General features: G+C 46.1%; 1 protein-coding gene across 1 annotated transcript in view; it reads right to left on the bottom strand.

Moving 5' to 3' along the window:
- The window catches only part of FHIP1A (FHF complex subunit HOOK interacting protein 1A), a 109,756-nt gene extending 90,333 nt beyond the window's left edge, over positions 1-19,423 (bottom strand). Inside the window, exon 1 of the mRNA XM_054989484.1 lies at positions 19,144-19,423. The gene's annotated coding sequence lies outside the window, so the exon portion shown is untranslated. The remainder of the gene's footprint in view (positions 1-19,143) is intronic.
- Between the last annotated feature and the right edge of the window lie 246 nt (positions 19,424-19,669).

Raw genomic sequence — 19,669 nt, 5'->3', positions numbered from 1 at the left:
GACATCTGAGAAGGATCACGGGGGGTTGGAACAGCCATGATCCTTAGCCTCCATGACAAGTCACATCCTGCCTGAAAGTGAAATGACCACTTGTGCCGTGAAGAGCTGAGCCTTGTGCAAGCCACAGCCCAGTCTGCCACATCCTGGGAGACTGTCCACGTGTGGGGGCAACAGTGGTGGATCTGTCATCACAAGCACTGCCAGAAACCCGATGATGGCTGCCCCTCCGGCGGGCAGGTGCTCGTTCTCTGCATCTGGCTGTTTTGCTTCCATGGCTGCTTGGAATTCTGACCATGTGAGGGAGACAGTTAAGGGATCATGCAAACACCCTGTCACTGCAGCCTGCAGCCACACCCTCTCCTCTGCCTGAAGGGGGAGCCCAGCGGAGGGAGTCTGCCTGGAGTCCCAACATCGGCTGGAGGAAGCCCCTCCAAAACAGCTGTGTTGAGTACACTCCCTGGACAACTGTCTCTGTGGCAAGCATGGGACATGCTGTCTCATGGGCAGAGGCTGCATCCCCCTCGGCGAGCCTCCACTACAGAGGCCAGCTTTTGAGGGGATGCAGGGGAGGGAAGGCCAGTATAAATGAGCAAATTGTACAGCTGCCCCCCCCAGCTCCTTATCTGTTGGTTTACCTTCACCCTTCCCTGAGCAGGGAGTCTAGAGATGGATAACCTGTGAGGGAACTCAGGTGGCAGTTGTTAGACACTCTGGCCATTATTTACCTTCCACATGCGAGTGTGAGGGATGCCCCAAATTTCGCAGAGTCCTGCCTGTGCATTTTTGCCCTGCCATCATGAGCACCTTGTCATAGTACAGCCTGAGCTTGACGAGTCCTCTGAGGAGGAGGAACTGGAACAGCTGACGCTTGCTGACAGCCTTGCTCCTCCTGGGGAGGAGCAGCCTGTCTCCCAGCAGCCGACCACAGCTGAACAGTCAGAGGCTGAATCCCAGCCAGAAGTTCCCCTTCCCCACCCAGAGCCACCGGCCCAGATGCAGCCAGCTTCCTTATCCCCTCCAACATCTCCAGACTACCGAGAGCAACGTCGGCGTAGCAGGGACAGAAGAGACTTACAGACCCGACGTCAATCTGCACGCCTCCGGGCTCTGAACAGGCCAGCCTTCTCAGAGGAAGGAGGGGCTTCAGAGGAGGAGACTTGAAGCAGCTGTGCGAGCTGACCGAATGCCCTTAGATTATAAAAGCCAGAGGGAGGGCTCCCTTCAGCGTGGCTTCAACGAGTTCTCTAAGCTGCTCCTGTACTGCCTGTGTTTGCTCCTTGGAACTGTCTCTCTGACCTCCGACCCGGCCTGTCCTCGACTACTCCCTTGATTTACGGACTTTGCACATTCCTCGCCTTGCCAGCTGGACCTCGTTACCTGTCAGCAGCACTCTTAAGACTCGGCAACCTCTGGAAGCAGGACAGTTTGAAGCCACCCTCAAAATTCTCCAGCACAATGGAGGAAGGCACTGCTGTTGCTACTGACCTTGCTGCCCAGACCCAGTGGCTGCAGACACAGGTGCAGCAATTAACCCAGACCATAGCCTTGTTGCAGCAGCAGGTAACCCTGAGGCCAGGTCCTGCACCTCCCCGGAAATGCCCAGTGCAGCCTCCAGAGAAGTTTGCAGGGAATGTTGAAGAGTTCCCTGTATTCCTGGCACAGTGTCAGCTCTACATGGAGCTGCGGGCTCAAGATTTTCCTGATGACAAGACCAAGGTCGGTTTTGTATTAAGCCTCTTAAACGGGAACGCTGCCAAATGGGTGACACCTTTACTGCTCATGAATTCACCACTGCTGAGTAGTTTTGCTGATTTTGTGGCACACTTGAAGGCTATCTTTGCAGACCCTCTGAAGGCAGAGCGGGCCAACCGCCGCATTCGGCGGCTGCGGCAGGGGCCAGGTACTCTGAGGGACTATACCACTGACTTCCAGCTATTGGCACAGGACCTGGGCTGGAATGAGGCCGCACTCATGGACCAGTACCTGGAGGGCTTGTCTGAGGAGGTGCTAGATGAAGTGGCCCGAGTTGAGCGCCCTCCAAATCTCCCAGCCCTGATCTTACTCTGCCTGCGTATCGACGGTCGCCTGGAGAGTCGACGGCAGGGCCGCAAGGAAGTACGTTGCCACTCCGAAAGCCAACCACCTGCTGTGGGATCCAACCCCTGCTCCTACTTGTCCCGAAGCCTGACCCCAGAGCCCAGGGAAGTGGAAGCCTCGGCTGTCAGCATTACACCCCAGGGGTTACCGAGAGCAGGCGGGGATGCTCACCCACCAAGACCGGGTCTATGTGCCACCGGGGCCACTACGGACCGAAGTCCTGCAACTAGCGCATGACACCAAACCCGCTGGACACTTTGGTCGGTATAAGACAGCACATCTGCTGACCCGGGAGTTTTGGTGGCCCCATGTACAGACCGATGTAGCCCAGTACGTAGCCTCCTGCAGCACCTGCAGGCGAGCCAAAGATCCCCCTGGCAGGCCTACAGGACTATTGCTCCCCCTGCCCACTCCTAATGGCCCCTGGAAAGCTGTGTCCATGGACTTCGTCACGGACCTCCCTACTTCTGCAGGGAACACAAGCATCCTAGTGGTGGTGGACCTCCTGACTAAGATGGCTCACTTTGTTCCTTGTTCCGGACTCCCAACTGCCCGCGAAACTGCCCGGCTGTACTTACACCATGTTTTCCGCCTCCACGGATTGCCAGAACACCTGATCTCTGATCGGGGGACCCAGTTCACCTCCCGCTTCTGGCGCACCCTACACACCCTACTGGGCACCCAAGTACACTTATCTTCCGCTTATCACCCCCAGTCTGATGGCCAGACGGAACGCACCAATGCCACACTGGAACAGTATCTCAGGTGCTATGTAAACCACCAGCAGGATGACTGGGCCCCACTGCTCCCCCTGGCGGAGTTTGCATACAACAACTCAGTGCATACCTCAATCCGTCAGACCCCGTTCATGGCCAATTATGGGTTCCATCCCCGGTTTTTCCCGCCGGTCATGCCCACTGCACCAGTACCAGCTGTCAATGACTTTGTGGAGGAATTGCAGGCACTGCATAAGGTCCTGCAGGACCAACTACACCAGGCCAAAGAGGCATACAAAGAGGCTGCTGATCGTAGGCGTCAGCCAGGAGAGACTCTCAAGGTTGGGGACAAGGTGTGGCTCTCAACTCGACACCTCCGCAGTCAGAGGCCCTCCCGAAAGTTGGATGCCCGCTTTATTGGCCCATTCCTAGTTACTGCCCAAATCAACCCCGTGGCCTACCGGTTACAGCTACCCTCTACGCTCTGTATTCATCCTGTGTTTCATCGGTCCCTCCTTGTTCCCGTTGCCCCCCCACATCCTCTCCGAGATCCAGAGGCGCCACCACTACCTGTCATGATAGAGGGCCAGGAGGAATATGAAGTAGCGCAAATATTGGACTCCAGACGACGACGTGGCCAACTCCAGTATCTGGTGGACTGGAAGGGGTACGGACCCGAGGACCGCTCTTGGGAACCTGCGGAGAATCTTCATGCCCCCGACTTGGTGCGCCGCTTCCACCGGGCCTATCCACGGAAACCGGCCCCATCCAGTGTGGGGGGCCCTGGGGGAGGGGATGGTGTCATAGTACAGCCTGAGCTTGACGAGTCCTCTGAGGAGGAGGAACTGGAACAGCTGACGCTTGCTGACAGCCTTGCTCCTCCTGGGGAGGAGCAGCCTGTCTCCCAGCAGCCGACCACAGCTGAACAGTCAGAGGCTGAATCCCAGCCAGAAGTTCCCCTTCCCCACCCAGAGCCACCGGCCCAGATGCAGCCAGCTTCCTTATCCCCTCCAACATCTCCAGACTACCGAGAGCAACGTCGGCGTAGCAGGGACAGAAGAGACTTACAGACCCGACGTCAATCTGCACGCCTCCGGGCTCTGAACAGGCCAGCCTTCTCAGAGGAAGGAGGGGCTTCAGAGGAGGAGACTTGAAGCAGCTGTGCGAGCTGACCGAATGCCCTTAGATTATAAAAGCCAGAGGGAGGGCTCCCTTCAGCGTGGCTTCAACGAGTTCTCTAAGCTGCTCCTGTACTGCCTGTGTTTGCTCCTTGGAACTGTCTCTCTGACCTCCGACCCGGCCTGTCCTCGACTACTCCCTTGATTTACGGACTTTGCACATTCCTCGCCTTGCCAGCTGGACCTCGTTACCTGTCAGCAGCACTCTTAAGACTCGGCAACCTCTGGAAGCAGGACACACCTTCTCCCGCCTTGCGCTCTAAGTCCTCACAGCAGGGGGTTCTCAGGAAGAATCTCCTGCCACCTTCCTACTTACCTAGAGTTATGGGCACCCTTGGCGGAGATTATGTAGGGCATCTGGAGAGCTGATTAGGCACAGGGACCAGGGCTTGGTTGCCGTGAGGGCACGAGTGGATTGGTCCTCACAGTAGTCGGCATCCACTAGGCCGCTTTTGTGAGGCCGGGTGCAGAGGAGGCAGTAGATTTCTCGCAAAGAATGGACACCTATGGACTACACCATTGTTTTTCATGGTGTAATTTTCTGCAGTTGCTTGGGACATTCCCAAGCTCAAAACAGCTTAGGGAGTCGACTCACTTGTGCCCAGCCCGCCAGCGCAGGGCCTTACGCTGCAGTTACACCCATACCTGGCTGCTGCACCAACATCATGGGGGTTACCCCAGAGTAACTCCCGGTCAGCTAATTGATTAAATGGGTTCCCCCATTAAATTGGACAGTAGATTTTTTAAAAAGATCTGTGAATCTTAAGCTGTGCATTCTTAATAAGAATAGTCACCAAAAGACATAGATGGTAAAGTGCTGTTCTAGAAGAGACACACAGTTATATACCTTTCACACTTACAAGGGACTAACTCTTCTATGAAAGCACCTGCTGCAATGTGTGCATGGTAAAAGTATTCCCATTAAAAAAACAATCTGGCCCCAGTCTATACTGAATGGGGAGGTAGGAGGCATGAAGGCTCAGATCTTTAACACTGACTGCTTAAATGCCATTAAAGCAGCAGGTGCTAATCAGATTAACTATACACAGGTTAGCACTGAAATCATTCCCACTTCCATTATACCAGGGGTCCCCAATGTGGTGCCCACAGGTGCCATGGCACTCTCCGACCTTTCCCATCAAGAGTTTTTAGAAAGTGGAAGTGGCCTTTGACCAGCAGGGCCACCAAAAAACATTGCTCCAGCAGCTACTCTCACCACAGCACAAAGATCTTCACTGTAACTGAAAGTAAACTGCGTGTATGCAAGAAAATATTTTTAAACAATATGTTAATTTTAAAAGTCACTTCACTATGCAGCACTTTTGCCTGAAATGTTGAAAAATTATTATTAGATTTATGCATAACGTCAGTCCCTGACATTTTTGTGGTCGACTCAGTCTCATACAGCAGCCTTTTTATGGTTCTGCCCACCACCCCTTGTCAGAATTCCAAAAGTGCTTGCAGGCTCAGAAAGGTTGAGAGAGACTCCTGCATTATACTGTATGCTTGGTAACATAAAATGTAAAACCACAAAATACTGTAAGAAGCATATAGAAAAAAATACATAGGTTAGAGTGAATACTCATAGGACCATAGCCACCATCATATATAGCAGACCACTAGGGCTTGGCTTTTACATGGACCTATAGGTTCAGGAGCAGGATCCAGTACCAAGCAGATCACAATTCATGACAAAGGAGCAGAATTGTTTTTGTGGACTACAAGTTATGCAGGCCTGTAGTGGTGGTCTTGGAAATAGAAGCCTTCGGGCAGTGGGAAGATTTGACTGACAAATCTAGCAAGTATTTTCCCTTCTGGACAAGTAGATTATCTAATAATAATATTAATTCTAATCTGTAGCTGTTTACACTTTCATTTGATCAAGCAATAACATACATTATAAATACATAATCTAAACCACGAGTCATGAACAAGCACAACAGGATGCTTTATTCACCTGTGGATCTTGTATGACTAGTGAAGGAAACTGGGATTCTGAAAGTATTCATGACACGAACAAGCTTCAGATCTTCAGATGAGTGCACTCCCGCCTACTTTTTCCCATAGTACAACCAATCACGATTGAGGAATACTTCCTTTAGGACAACTTCCAACATCAAATTGTTCCAAGGTGGAAGCCATGTTAGTTTATTGTAGCAAACTCAAGTAGCACCTTTCAGACTAACCAAGTTTATTCTGGCATAAGCTTTCTTAAATCAGACCTCACTTCTTCAATTTGTTGTGATGTCCAGCTGCAGACATCTTAACAAATTGGGTCTGTTCCCCACAATATAACCAGAATCCTAAACCATGTCATATTCAGTCTTGCTTTAGATTGCCAGACAGTAGGGAAAATAAGCCTGCAATTTGTTAAGGTGCCCACATTCAGACATGACAACAAATTGGGGTTGAATTGAATGCTTTCCTAAACCAGGAGTCTTCCATCATAGCTCCATGCTCAATGACAGAACAGAAGGTCATAAGTCTGAGTAGAAATTACCCTTGAATTCACCATGAGCAAACTCTGGTTGGTGTATCCACCATCTGCTCCTCTTTAAAAAAAAATCACGTCCAACTTCTTTGTTAAAAAGTGTTTAAAATAGTGAAACCAGCAAAATGAAAAATCTCTTTAATTCATTTAGCTAAAAGCAAATGATCTGGCCATAACATGCAGACTGCACTGTTTAACAGGAAATGTTCCATTGGATTCATTTCAAAAAGGGTCCTTTGAATAGTGCCAAAGGACCATTTTGCGGATGGATCCAGTGGAAAATTTCCTCTGATGAAATGGGGAGTGATTTTCACCAAATCCTCTCTCTTTTGGCAGATCTCTTACATCTCTCTTATGCTGTTCCCTCCTCTTAATTACTACTCCTTAGGGGTATTTGGGGAACATTTGGGGCCTTGGTAGCAGGGAAGAGGTAGAAGGGTCCCATGATGGAAATTCGTTCTTTCAGCTGAGATTTTCATTTAGTTTTTACCAACATTGCATAACATATATACAACCAAATACAAATACTTAGATTCAGACATCACATCAAGCTGACATTCAGCCTGAATACACATGAATGTGCTTTATTGCCATACTCATACATGCATCTCTCACACACACCCTTCTGTGTAATATGAAATGAACATTTTAAACCAAGATTTTAATGTAGCTAATTACTAATGACATGGAAATGCAGCCATACTGCTTAACCAAATCTAGTTCTTCCTCCACAAACTAGGATCCTAAACCAAGGTTTAATCTAGGTCTAGGAATCATATGAGAAATAAACTAACTCTTGATAGGCAGTGAGGCTGCATTCATATAAATACGTTACTGAAGGGGTTTTTTTAAGGAGAAAACTTCACTGTGTGAGAAAGGAAGGCACACAATGCATCACACAAGCACAGCAACAAATTGGGTTTGTAAACACTCTGGTTTAATGTCAGCTTGAATGTTATGCCTGAATGCTGCCTTGGTGTTATGCCACTTCTAGTATTCACTCACTCACTCACTCACTCAAATAAACTAGACCAAACTAGTTCAACTTCTGTCTTACTAGTTCTTGAAATTTAAAATCAGCAACTTCTTCTGGATTTTAAACTGTAGTTTGTAAAATACATACTCCAAAAGCTAATGTTAATTTGACATATTAGCAGCCCACCACACTCTACTATAAAAGCCTTTGGATTTTAGAGAATAGCCCAATTTTCATAGTCCCATGAGAAAAAAAGAGAAGAGGCATGTCTCACTAACTCCGTGTCAAAGGTCAAGTATGTACTTATTCGCTTTTGGCTGCATAGCTGTCTGTCTAGGGAGAAAGACACACTGCTTTTTGAAATATATGTCACAGAGCAAATTTTCTATGCATTCTACAGACTGTCTAATAAGATAAAAGTTTAAAGAACCTTGCCTTGAAGCTCTCTTTGCACATTATTGCAAATCAGAAATTTAGCACGTGTGGAAACAGCAACTTAATTTTTTACAGTTAACACCATCATTCTGTTCTTTCTGCTCCACCCTTCTATATAAAAGAAAAAATGATTTCATAGCTTTTAATGCCGTGTGTATGTAGTTCCACGCAGTAGATATTGCTACTATTTTCTAAGTATTTTCACTTATAATCTAACAATCATGGTCTACAAATGACATTCGCAGTCTGTACATACTGACAGCTGCTAATAGGTGGAATAATGATCCGATCAGAAATTAGACTGATCTGAAATTTGTAGTTCTGCCACATCTTTTAGCCCCAAGATGGGCAACAGTCAGACATACAATATTAATTCAACAACCAAATAATAAGAACATTCATTTATACTTCCCCTCCCCCATACACATGGTAAGCGGCCACAACTGCCCCCATAACAATAGAAGACATGTGGTTACGGACGTGCCATATACCCTTCTGTAAATATACTTCCAGTATTAAAACTACTGCCCAGGCCAGCAGAAAACATGGAAGCCACTGCCAAAGCAGGCAAGCCAGATCCTGCCCAGGAGATGGAACGTGCAGACATGGGGAGAAACAGGTGAGGCCAGTTCACCCCCTCTCTCACCCCCAAGGCACACTAAGGACCTGATGCATTAGGGCCTTCCCAGAGTTTCTCAATAAATCAACGCATCCCACCCCAGTGATATCACCTTAACCACTTTCCTGTTATTAAGCAGATCAGAGAGATGATAACCTCACTCATCCACCTCACGGGTCATCTATCATAATTTGAAAACTTTAGTTCCACTTGGGAAGACTTAATCAACCCTTCCTAATTCTTTGTTACAGCCCAGAGACGGTTTACCGGCTTACTGTCCCACCTTGGGAACAGTTCATCAACTCTTTGTCTCACCCCAGAGACAACTTTGCAATCCTTTGTCCTGCCCCAGGACCAACCACTCAAGCCTTTGTTTTTGGGGTAGAAGATGCAATCTTGCCCTAAGGTAGGATCCGTGGTATAAAGTAGGCTGCCCCTCAGCCGCAAAACCTGTGCATGCTTGGATCCAGCATTCCACCCTCGAATTACATTTGAGCCCTTCTGTCTTGAAGCAGCAGCCACTCAGCACTGCTCCTCTCTCTCTTGGACATCTGGATGGTAACTATCCCCCACCTTTTTTACTCTTTCCTAGTTAGTCTTGAATGCATGTTGCATGTTGCGTGAATGTGTTGGCTTCTGCTTTTTGTTATTTTTGATAAAGATTCCCTGTTTGTTTGAAATATCTGTTTATTGTAAGGAGTTCTCTAGCTGGGACAATCCCGGTACAGACTAAAAGATCCCTAAGTTACCCCTCCTCTCGCAAGATTCTTCTTGTTGCTAATTCCCCCAACTCGCAAGGAGACCACTTTTTGGTAACATCTCTCAAAGAACCAGAAAAGTGTTGTACTGGACAAAGGGAATTTTCAGTATAAGGACTACTGTGTTTTCCGTATTGTATTTGTATTTTAGAGGTACAGCCTAATATAATCCACACATCGCACTCTCTAACATCAACATAATTTCACCCCGAAGTCTCACAACTGGCTACCGGTTTCAGAATGATCATGGAAATTGCTGTGCCAAACATGAAAAGAATTGGTGCATGCTTGGCAAGGCTTATTGCAACAAAAACCCAACCCTCCCTTCCTATTTGAAATGGAAGCTAGGGAACTCTGTTTGTGGCAGGCATAATTCATGTGAAAATAGTGCTAGGCACTTGAAAATTGGCCATTACCCTCAGGATGTTTATGGGAGTTGCAGTACCAAAAAGGAAGAGAACGGGAACATCTTGGAGCAGATTAGCTCCAGAACATCCCTTTGCTATTTGCAAAGGAAGAATTTACTCACGAGAAGCCAAAAAAGTGCCGGCAGTTCAGACAGGGAGGGTGCAAAATGTCCCCTCTGTGACAAAACAACTTCTGCAACCTAACAAAGCCATTGTGGAGTATCTGATTAGGATCTGGAAGACCCAAGTTTGAATTCCCCCCCTCTGCCACAGAAGCTAGACTATGGACCACCCACACATTTTCAGCATAACCTATCCAGAGGGTAACTATGAAGATAAAATGGAGGAGAGGAGAAAAATGCATTCACTCTAGGCCCCCACTGGGGAGAAAAGCAGAGTATGATGTTTTCAATAGCTCTAATTTTAGCTCGCAAGAAAGAATGTTGTTGTTGCTTCATCTGGTATTTTCTGTAGATCCTTTGACAGGGATCAGGATTCAAACTACCATTGAATATTGTGAGCATGGCGAATAATGGGGTGGGTGAGCAGAGCAAGTAGGGGTGGAGCCTCAAGTAATACAGAGTCCACATACCTTCAATATAGGGCTGCCAGACCCCCGGTGGGGGCAGGGGATCCCCCTACCCTACCCTCCCACCCCCGTCCCTACTTACCTGGCCAGTGGGGGGGCGCACCTTCCATGCGCGCCCCCTGCGGTGATGCGCGCCCCCGCGCACAGCAGCCGCCAGGATCAGGCCGGTTTTGGCCTGGATCAGGGCCCCTGTGGAGCACAGGAGCATTCCTGCGCTCCGCAGGGGCCCACAATGGACCCGATCCGCGTCAAAACGGACTCAATCCGTGCCCAAACGGGCGCAGATCGGGCCCATTTTGGTGCGGATCGGGCCCATTGTGGGCCCCTGCGGAGTGCAGGAATGCTCCTGAGCTCCGAAGGAGCCCGAAACGGGCCCAATCCACACCAAAACGGGCCCAATCCGCGCCCGTTTTGGCGCGGATCGGGCCTGTTTTGGGCCCCTGCGGAGTGCAGGAGTGTTCCCAGGAGCCCCCAATCCAGGGGCTGCGTGATGACATCACTTCACAGAAGTGACATCATCACAATTGCAGGAGCGCGTGCACTGGTAAGAGCCAGGCCCCAATCTCCCGCTGGGAGATTGAGGGGGCCTGGCAACCCTACTTCAATAGATTGAATAAATATGTTTTGCACACATATGTATTGCTGTTTTTCAAATGTTTGTAGGATGCTGTTGTGATTAATAAAATACAAATGTATTTCGAAGTGTTACTAAATTCATAGTAGCCTTTTGTCATTATGTATTTTCTCAATCAACAGATACTAATACTGGCGGGGAGTCTGTAAACATTTTTGGTGTTAAAAAGAGATCCTCCTGCTCAAAAAGGTTGGGAGCCACTGCTTTAAAAGCAAGAAACAAAACCCCCAACCCGAGTCAGACAAGTGTGACGGTCCTAAACTTCCCTCACTTATATCCTAGTAGCACTGAGAGTTAATACATCAGAGACTCAAATTATAGAAGTTATTTCAGGAGTCTTGCCTGCATTTCGGCTATGAACTAAATTAATAGTTGGTGGACTAAATAATTAAGAATACTGCTCACTGGAAACTCTGCTTGTCTTCAACTATATTATGTGACTCAGCAGTTATCCACCTCTCTTGTTTGCAGGATATGTATAGTTGGCTAATCACATGGTACACTTATCTTGGATTCCAGCTGCAGCAATGAGGCACAGCAACAAATCTCTAAAAATCTTTCAATATGATCCTCCTATGAGCTTCTGTTTTGGCCTTCACACAGTACTCCCTATCAGTACGCCAGGAAGGAGATATCTAAATATTGAAGGCTGCCATCCTTAAACTGTTCACACAGAGAGCACCTCAGGCAATGCCAAAATATTTTATTCAACTGACATATATTGCAATACAGAAAGGATAAAACCAAACCAAGAGTTAAGCATACTTAAGCCCACCCAAATAAGCAGGCATTAGAGAAGTTACGTCTGAATTTGAGTGCCGTCAGATTTCAGGTCTTAGGAGTCAAGCTTTTCCTGTTGGTAGCAGAGGAGAGACTCAAAACAATGGGTTTAAACTACAGCAGGGAAAGTACCATCGGGATATTAGGAAAAACATCTTCACATTAAGAGTAATCCAGCAGTGGAATTGGTTGTCTAGGGATGTGGTGGGTTCCCCCTCATTGGCAGTTTCAAGGAACGGCTAGATGAATACTTGTCAGGGAGGCTTTAGGCTGTTCCTACTCTGGGCAGCGGTTGGACTAAATGGTTTGTAAAGCCCCTTCCTTGATTCTATGCCTCATACACATGGATGAACTGTCACTGACTATTTCATTAAATAAATTCACTCTGAATTATCACCCACTGAGGTAATAAGGGACATAGAATAACATTTACCAGTAGCATTACTCCGCAGTCCTTTAAAGAATAAGCTTTCACTTCAGATTGTTAGTAACCAAATAGCATCAACACTTGATATCTATGTTTAATGGGAGGCTGCTGTTTAGACTCCATAAATATACACAGTAGTATTCCCACTAGATTTAAACTAATTACAAGAGATTTAAACGAGACAGAAAAGAGGCTGAACTATCTCACCCTCACAAGTCTGTTTTTTCTAACAAGGCAGACATCAGACTATTCTTGTGCTCTGCTTGTCCTGTGGGGCAAGAAGTGTTCAGTATCCAAGAAACTTCAATCTAGAAACTGCCAAAAGCACTAACAATTGTACACTAGTCTTAATTAAAACTTTTCAGCGTTAACATACAGAGAATAAAAATGTGAGTTCCTTTGCCTGATAGCTAGTATCAGCAAACACAATTCTTAGATAACCTTTTACTTGTATTCAATTTAAATGCTATCTTAAAATAGAGAGCAGGTTTTAAACTAAGCTACATATTAACATTAGATTAACATTATAAAGCTATATTTAAATTACACTTGCTAAAGATAAGACTGAAACTAAATCCTCTGTATTGGATAACATTAAACCTGTGTAAATAATAGTGTGAAGAAGGAAAAGAGTGGAGTTTGGAATGTGACAGAAGGGGACAGCCTTAACTGGAATTCTATCTTCCAGCACAACTAGCTCCTGCCTTCTTTGATGGCATTAAAAGTTGCAAAAATAAAATAGCTATTTGTAGTAAATGTATACCCATGTGAATTGTCATACAATTCCATTGTCTCCCCATCATATCAAAAAGTATGATACTGACTCAACAGCCAAGCTCCACATAGGACCAGGGATACACAGTTCTAATAACAAGAAATAATGTGACTCCATACTCAAGAAGCAGACAAGGATTATTCTTTACCCAAATGTGAACTCCTATGCTAGTACATTAAAGATTCAGGTCCAGTAGCACCTTAAAGACCAACCAGATTTCCAGGGTATGAGCTTTCGGGAGTCATAGCTCCCTTCGTCAGATAGGAGGAGTGGGAAAAGGATTCTTTTTAATCCAGGCAGCCGGTGGGAGGGGTATTGTAAATCAGTGTGTCAGGAAGCTAGCTATAATACATATTGTAGTTAACTTGATAGAGCCTGGATGTGAAGTCCAGAAAATTAGCATCTGTAATAGAAGAAAAATCCTGTGTTCCAATTCAACTCTGGGGGATATATCATTTCAAATCTGCAAATAAACTCAATTTCAGCAATCTTATGTTGTAATTTTCTTTTGAAGTTTATCTGCTTGAGAACTGCTACTCATAGGTCAGCAACATAACGTCCTGGCAAATTAAAATGTTCTTCCACTGGTTTTTAAATGTGGTGATTTTTTTGTATCAGATTTATGTCCATTCATTCTTTTGCAAAGGGACTGACCTGTCTGTCCACTATAGAGAATGTAAGGGCATTATTAACACTTGATGGTATATATAACATTAGAAGATGATAATGACAATAACAACATCATTCGATTTATATACTGCCCTTCAGGACAACTTAATGCCCACTCAGAGCTGCGTACAATGTATGTCATTATTATCCCCACAACAAACACCCTGCGAGATGGGTGGGGCTGAGAGACCTCCTAGAAGCTGTGACTCACCCAAGGTCACCCAGCTGGCTTCAAGTGGAGGAGTAGGGAATCAAACCCGGTTCTCCAGATTAAAGTCCCTCACTCTTAACCACTACACCAAACTGGCTCTCAAGATGAACAAGTGAATAAGCCTGAGATGGTATACCTAGTGCTGTTAGGTCCAGTGATTGTATTGTGAATATGGGAGCAGAGTTGGCATCTTGGTTTATTGCAGGCCCTGGTCCCAGAGTTCATGTTCATGTTGGGAAGCGCATGGTTTTGAGTGAGGAGTTGTTTAAAGTTGGGGGAGCTGTCTGTAGGCAAGAAAAGGTTTGCCTCCCAATGCCTGTGAAAGAGCAGTATCGTTGTCCAGCATAGGTTGCAGATCATTAATGATGGGTTGAACTAGTTTGAGCTAATAGCTGTGGGTGACTACAAGTGATGTTCTGTTTGGGCTTAACTTGGAGCAAGCCTTCCCTCAGTATCATTCCGGCTTTGTTGATTTGTTTTCTTACTACATCCAGTGGGTATTGTAATTCCAGAAATCTTTGTTGTAGATCACACATGAGAGAATGTCAGGATTGGAGCCGACGTGGCCGTAGCGTAGATCTTGGCTGTAGACGATTGTTTGGCGTGTTTGATATGATGACTGGAGGCATGTAGACATGTTTGGTGATCGGTTGGTTTTCAATATAAAGTGGTTCTTAAGTTTCCATCATGTATTTGTGCAGTGGTGTCTAGAAATATACTTCCTGTGTAGATTGATTCATGGTCAGACTGATGGTTGGATGGAAGCTGCAAGTATCTCAAGACAAATTTATTTACCTTGGCTGTCTTCCCACTTCTCAATGATTATAACTCTACATTATAAGTCCATATAATGCACCATTATAAGCCCATATAATGCACCAACTAGAGTCTCCAAGCTGATTTCAATGGGAAAACAATGTAAAACACTATAAGTAGTCTAGTTTCAGTGTTACTGTAGAATGGATCCATTGGCCAGATCAGCTGTGTCAAGATAAGGAGCTATCTTCTGGGTTGGACTCAGATGAAAGAAAGCATTTTTAATAGCTATATTAACTTGCTTCGCCAGCAGTAATGTTGGATCTAGTAGGCTGTCAACTGAGAGGGGAACTACAAGTGATGCCTGGCATGTGTTCTTTAAGTGTCAGGTTTTGCAATTTTACCTGGGAACTGTAGTTTTAAAAGAGCTGCTGGAATCGGATCACTGTGGAGAGAACGATTCTCTCACTCCTTTTGTAAAACAAAGGGAAGGGAGGGGCGAAAAAAAGTTTTTGGCTAGTGCCCTTATCTCATTAGCTGTGGAAATACACAGTCTCTCCCTCCCCCACCCTGGGTGGAATCTGCCAGGTCTTAAAATAAAGGGGGGATGGAAAGACCACAGTTCAGCAACTAAGGGCACTAGCCAAAAGCAAGCAGTTCAGCCCATTGCATACACACTGTACTTTTCAAGGGGGTGAGTGGAGAAATGAGGCTCTGCGGCAGTCATTTTTGCACTTAATGGTTGCTCATTTTCACTGAGCTACCCACTATAACACCAAGATCTCTTTCACTCTTGGTCTCAACCAGTTCAAACTCCATCAGCATCTACTTAAACTTTGCATTTTTGTTCCAGTGTGAACTGACTTTGAACTTCATTTGCCACACAGTTGCCCATTCACCCAATTTTAATAGATGTTCTTCACAGTCCACTTTAGGTTTCTCCATTCTGAATAATTTGGTATCATCTGCAATTTGGCTACTGCATAGCTCATCACCAACTCCTAATCAATGATGAATAAACTAAACAGCACTGGTCCTAATATGGATCCTTATGAGACCTTACCGATTATCTTCCTCTACTGCAAGAACTATCCATGTATTCCTCTATTTCCTGTTGTTTAACCAATTTTTAATCCATAAGGGGACCTTCCCTCTTATTCCATGACTGCTATGCTTACACATTTGTCATTAGTGAAGTACCTTGTTCAAAAGCCTTTTGGAAATCCTATATAATGTCTACTAGATTGCTCTTATCCACATTCTTGCTAATCTTCTCAAAGAACTCCTAAATGCTGGTCAGGCAGGACTTCCCCTTGCAGAAGCCATGTTGATTTTTTCTCAGCAAGCTTTCTTCCTTGATGTAATTTAATGATTCTATATTTAATAACAGTTTCTATTAATTTACCTAGAGCAGATGTTAGGCTAACTTGTCTGTAATTCCCTGGATCTCCTCTGTCCCCCCTTTTAAAAATTAGTGTTAGCTATGACACTTTCCAGTTCTCCTACTGTGAATGTACCAGCAAGTAGAATTATGCTACACAAAAAAAACCTTCCCTAAAAACAGAAAACCACTTTAGTCTTTTCAGTTTACCTGACTTCATACTGAACAGAACTAGAATCACATCAGACAAGTTTAGATTTGACAAGAGATGCTGCCTACATTGCTCATGAATGTTTTTGTTGTGGTGCCAGTTCACAGGCATTAACCATAACTGTTCAATTGCTGAGCAACAGCAGCATTTGTTTTGCAAAAAAAAGTTTGTGGTTCCATTACTAATTAAACAATCTATTAAGGGAGGAGGAGGAGAAAGAATGATTTTTCAGAACATGACAGAGGAGCCCCTAATCTGCAATTAAAAGCCTCTTAAAATGGAATACAGGATTGTGTTGCAGTGCCGACTTTCTGGGATTAAGCAGTGCTGGATGCAAAATACAATTTTCCACTTTGCCAGGAAACTTCTTGGATAACCTTAGATCTGCTCCTCTTCCTCAGCCTAACCTACCCCACAGAACAGTTGCAAGGATAAAACAGTGGAGGGAGAACAGCGTATACCAAAATAAAGATGCACCAAAGGCTACTAGGACAGAGAAGCAAAAGAATGGCCATTTGCCTCTTGAGAAGACAGAAGGCAGCAGTTAACCAGATGACGTGGAAAGCAAGCCATGTGGACTTCACCAGTTTAGTAACCTATTACCATAAGACAGAGAGCAGGGGGGAAAGTATGGTTATTCTTATATTACTAAAGATTTTCAGGGGATGCACTGGGTGAGGAGCAGGTAACCCCACCAGACCATTTTGCTCTGCAAGTCAACTCCTTTGCTCCACTTCAAAAGAAGAGGTATAGCAGAACTGAGAAATAAAGCACAACTCTGGACCTGAAGCAATAACATCATCTATCAAGATGCCATCTGGATCCATTTCCAGTGAGTGCCAGAAGTACCACGCTTATAGTTGGCACTGTTTCTCTTCAAGGAGCTCATGTGGGAGGCAGATGTGGGAGGGTGCCGGCTGCATGTGTAATGCCCTATACAGACAGCAAAGGCAGCTGGTTCAGGTTTATCCACCCCTGGATAGATCAACATACATAGCTGATAGCTGGTTTTCTAAATCACAGGTAGGGCATACATGCTTACGTTGGAAGAGTCTATAGACAGCTTATAGACGGCTTCCTTATTTCTCTTATCTATACCTGTGCTACCCAAACCTTGAAAGATATTTCTCCTCAATCTGATTTTACAACAATAAACATGTGCTAGCATCCTGCAGTCCAGCCATAAGCATATTTACTTGGCAGCAAGCCCAGCTGGGATCAGCAAGACTGATGCCCAGACAAGTGTACACAGGTTGACAAACATGCAAAGTCCTTTAGCTCAGTGACATCTTTCAGTAAATAGGCTTTTTAGGTATACAGTACAGTTTTCAGTAAGCAGATTCAGATGTTTAAGCACACACCCTGAGCAAATATAGGACAGGGGAAAGAAAAAGAAATTAAAGATGTAAGTTTTAGGTGTTTGACCAACCAAGAATATAGCACTGTTACAAACCTTATATTTTCCAGATGGATTGCTGCATTGCTCTGATGTGGCAACCAAGAGCCCTTTGGTACCTTTAAGTCTAACAAATTTATTGTCGCAGGAGATTTTTGGAGATAAAGCTCACTTTTTCAGATACAATATTTTGTTACAGTGTTGGTTCAAGATCAAAACAGGATCTCAGATTTCTTTTCAGTTCTTTTGTCTCCAAAGTCTCAAAAACAAGGAATATCAGAACTTCTTGTTCAAGAGCAGAAAATTTGTTGGTAATTACTTGGTAGTTAGATCAACCAAAGCAATGCATTGCTTCAGATACCAAGTTATATATTATATTCATGATCACCAGGATCTTGATATAATGTATAGTGGTTCAAAGTAAGGAAATATAGGGACACATTCCTTGTGACTGATTTATTTTTAAAAGTACAACTGATAACCTGCTTCAGGAATGCTCATTCCAGCCAGCATAGATTTTTCTCTTATACTTGATTGACAAGTGTCAGAATCTTGTTTAAAAAGTGTGAGCATTGCTTAAGATTCCAGTACAGATACTCAGGTACAACACAAGTCAGTATTGTAAGATTTACCCCTTAGCTAAAAAAGATAAAGGTGATTAAACTGGAATTATTTCCCAGTGACCTATATAATTTTGTCAGTTTGCCAGTTACTATTATTGGAGGCCAATCTTAGCATAGACTGGCCAATAATCTAAAAATAACTTTCTTGGAGGGAATCAGGAGGTCGATCCAATCGATTGGGAAACAGAACAGCTATTAGTAAGTGAGGTAAATTAAACGCCTTAACGCCTCTTTCCCTCACCCACTTCTTTGTTCGCTCCTCCCGTCATTGTCCCTTCTCAAGAAAGGGAGGATTAAGTTTGTTAATTTGGAAGGAGGCTGGTTTTGTTTCGGCAGAGTTTAACTACAGGGGTGAGGCGAGGCAGGCAAGACGGAAAACTCTGGCTTGAGTCATCATCCCTCACTCATGTTCTTACAAAGCCACCCAGGAGGCATCCGCCCTTCCCCTTCTGGGGCTGCCAATTACAATGGGGATGGATGCGCTCGCCTCCGCAACAAGGTGCGCTGACAAAGATCACGACCAGCTTCCGAGGCAGGCAGGATTCCAGGCGTTCTCCCCGGGTGAGGCAACAGAAATACTTTCAGGCACGTGGATGGAGAGGAAGGGGGGCTCCAAATCTGAAGCGCGAGAGCGAGGAGAGGCCGGTCCAGAGTTTCGGCCGGCCAACAGAAGAGCAACCGTCGGGTCCGCTAGCCCCTTAAAGCGCCGCAAAGATTTCCAGCCAACGGAGCTCCTTTCCTGCGCCACCCTGACTGAAACCCCAAACGGTCCATTCCGCGTAGGGAGGAGACATGAAAGCAAACTCGACCCGGGCCCCAAATGGCGTCACGGGCGCCTCTCCATTATTTCAAGTCTCCCGCCAGCCGGCCCACCAGTCCTTCCCCCGCCCCGGTTCTTCAACCGCGCAGGGGACCAAAAACTCGAGTCTCCCGAGGGAGAAATCCCACCCGGAGCAACGCGTGTGGGCGTGGCCCGCCGCTAAACTGCTAAAATACATGAAAGGCGGCGACTACCTGACGGCCTCGGGCCCCCTCCTTCTCCTCCTCCAGAGGCTGCTCGGAGAGGTCGCCGCTGGTCTCTCCCGCCCGGCGCGGTCGCTTCCCCGCGAATAACGATCCTGGAAGGTCCAGAGAGCGGAAAGTTTTGTTTTGGCCTCGCAAAGGCGGCGGCGAAGCAGCAGCAACTCCCTGAGCGGGTCCCGGGGTTGACTCAGCCCCGCGCAATCCTCTCGACGCTGCTGCGCTGCCTGGCGAGGGCAGGAGGAGGCGGGGAAGCGCTGCCAACAACAACAACAGCGCCAGGTAAATCCCTCCCTGCGCCGGAGCGGCCAGCTGGCTTTCAGCTGTAATCCTCCAAGCGCTGGAGGGGAAGGCGCGAAGGGGGAGGGGGTCGCTCTCTAAAGAGGGAAGGTAACAATTTGACGGCGCCACAAGCGAGACAGAAAAGCACCGCAAAGTTTAGAGAGCGAACAGCGAGCGTGCTTCAAACGTGCGACTTGCAGCTGTGCGTGTCTAACGCTGTTGCGCGTGTGTGTGTTAT

Source organism: Eublepharis macularius, chromosome 10 (genome assembly GCF_028583425.1).
Source record: "Eublepharis macularius isolate TG4126 chromosome 10, MPM_Emac_v1.0, whole genome shotgun sequence".
Taxonomy (NCBI): domain Eukaryota; kingdom Metazoa; phylum Chordata; class Lepidosauria; order Squamata; family Eublepharidae; genus Eublepharis; species Eublepharis macularius.
The sequence above is the reverse complement of the archived record's forward strand: the minus strand, read 5'-3'. Positions and strand labels throughout refer to the sequence as shown.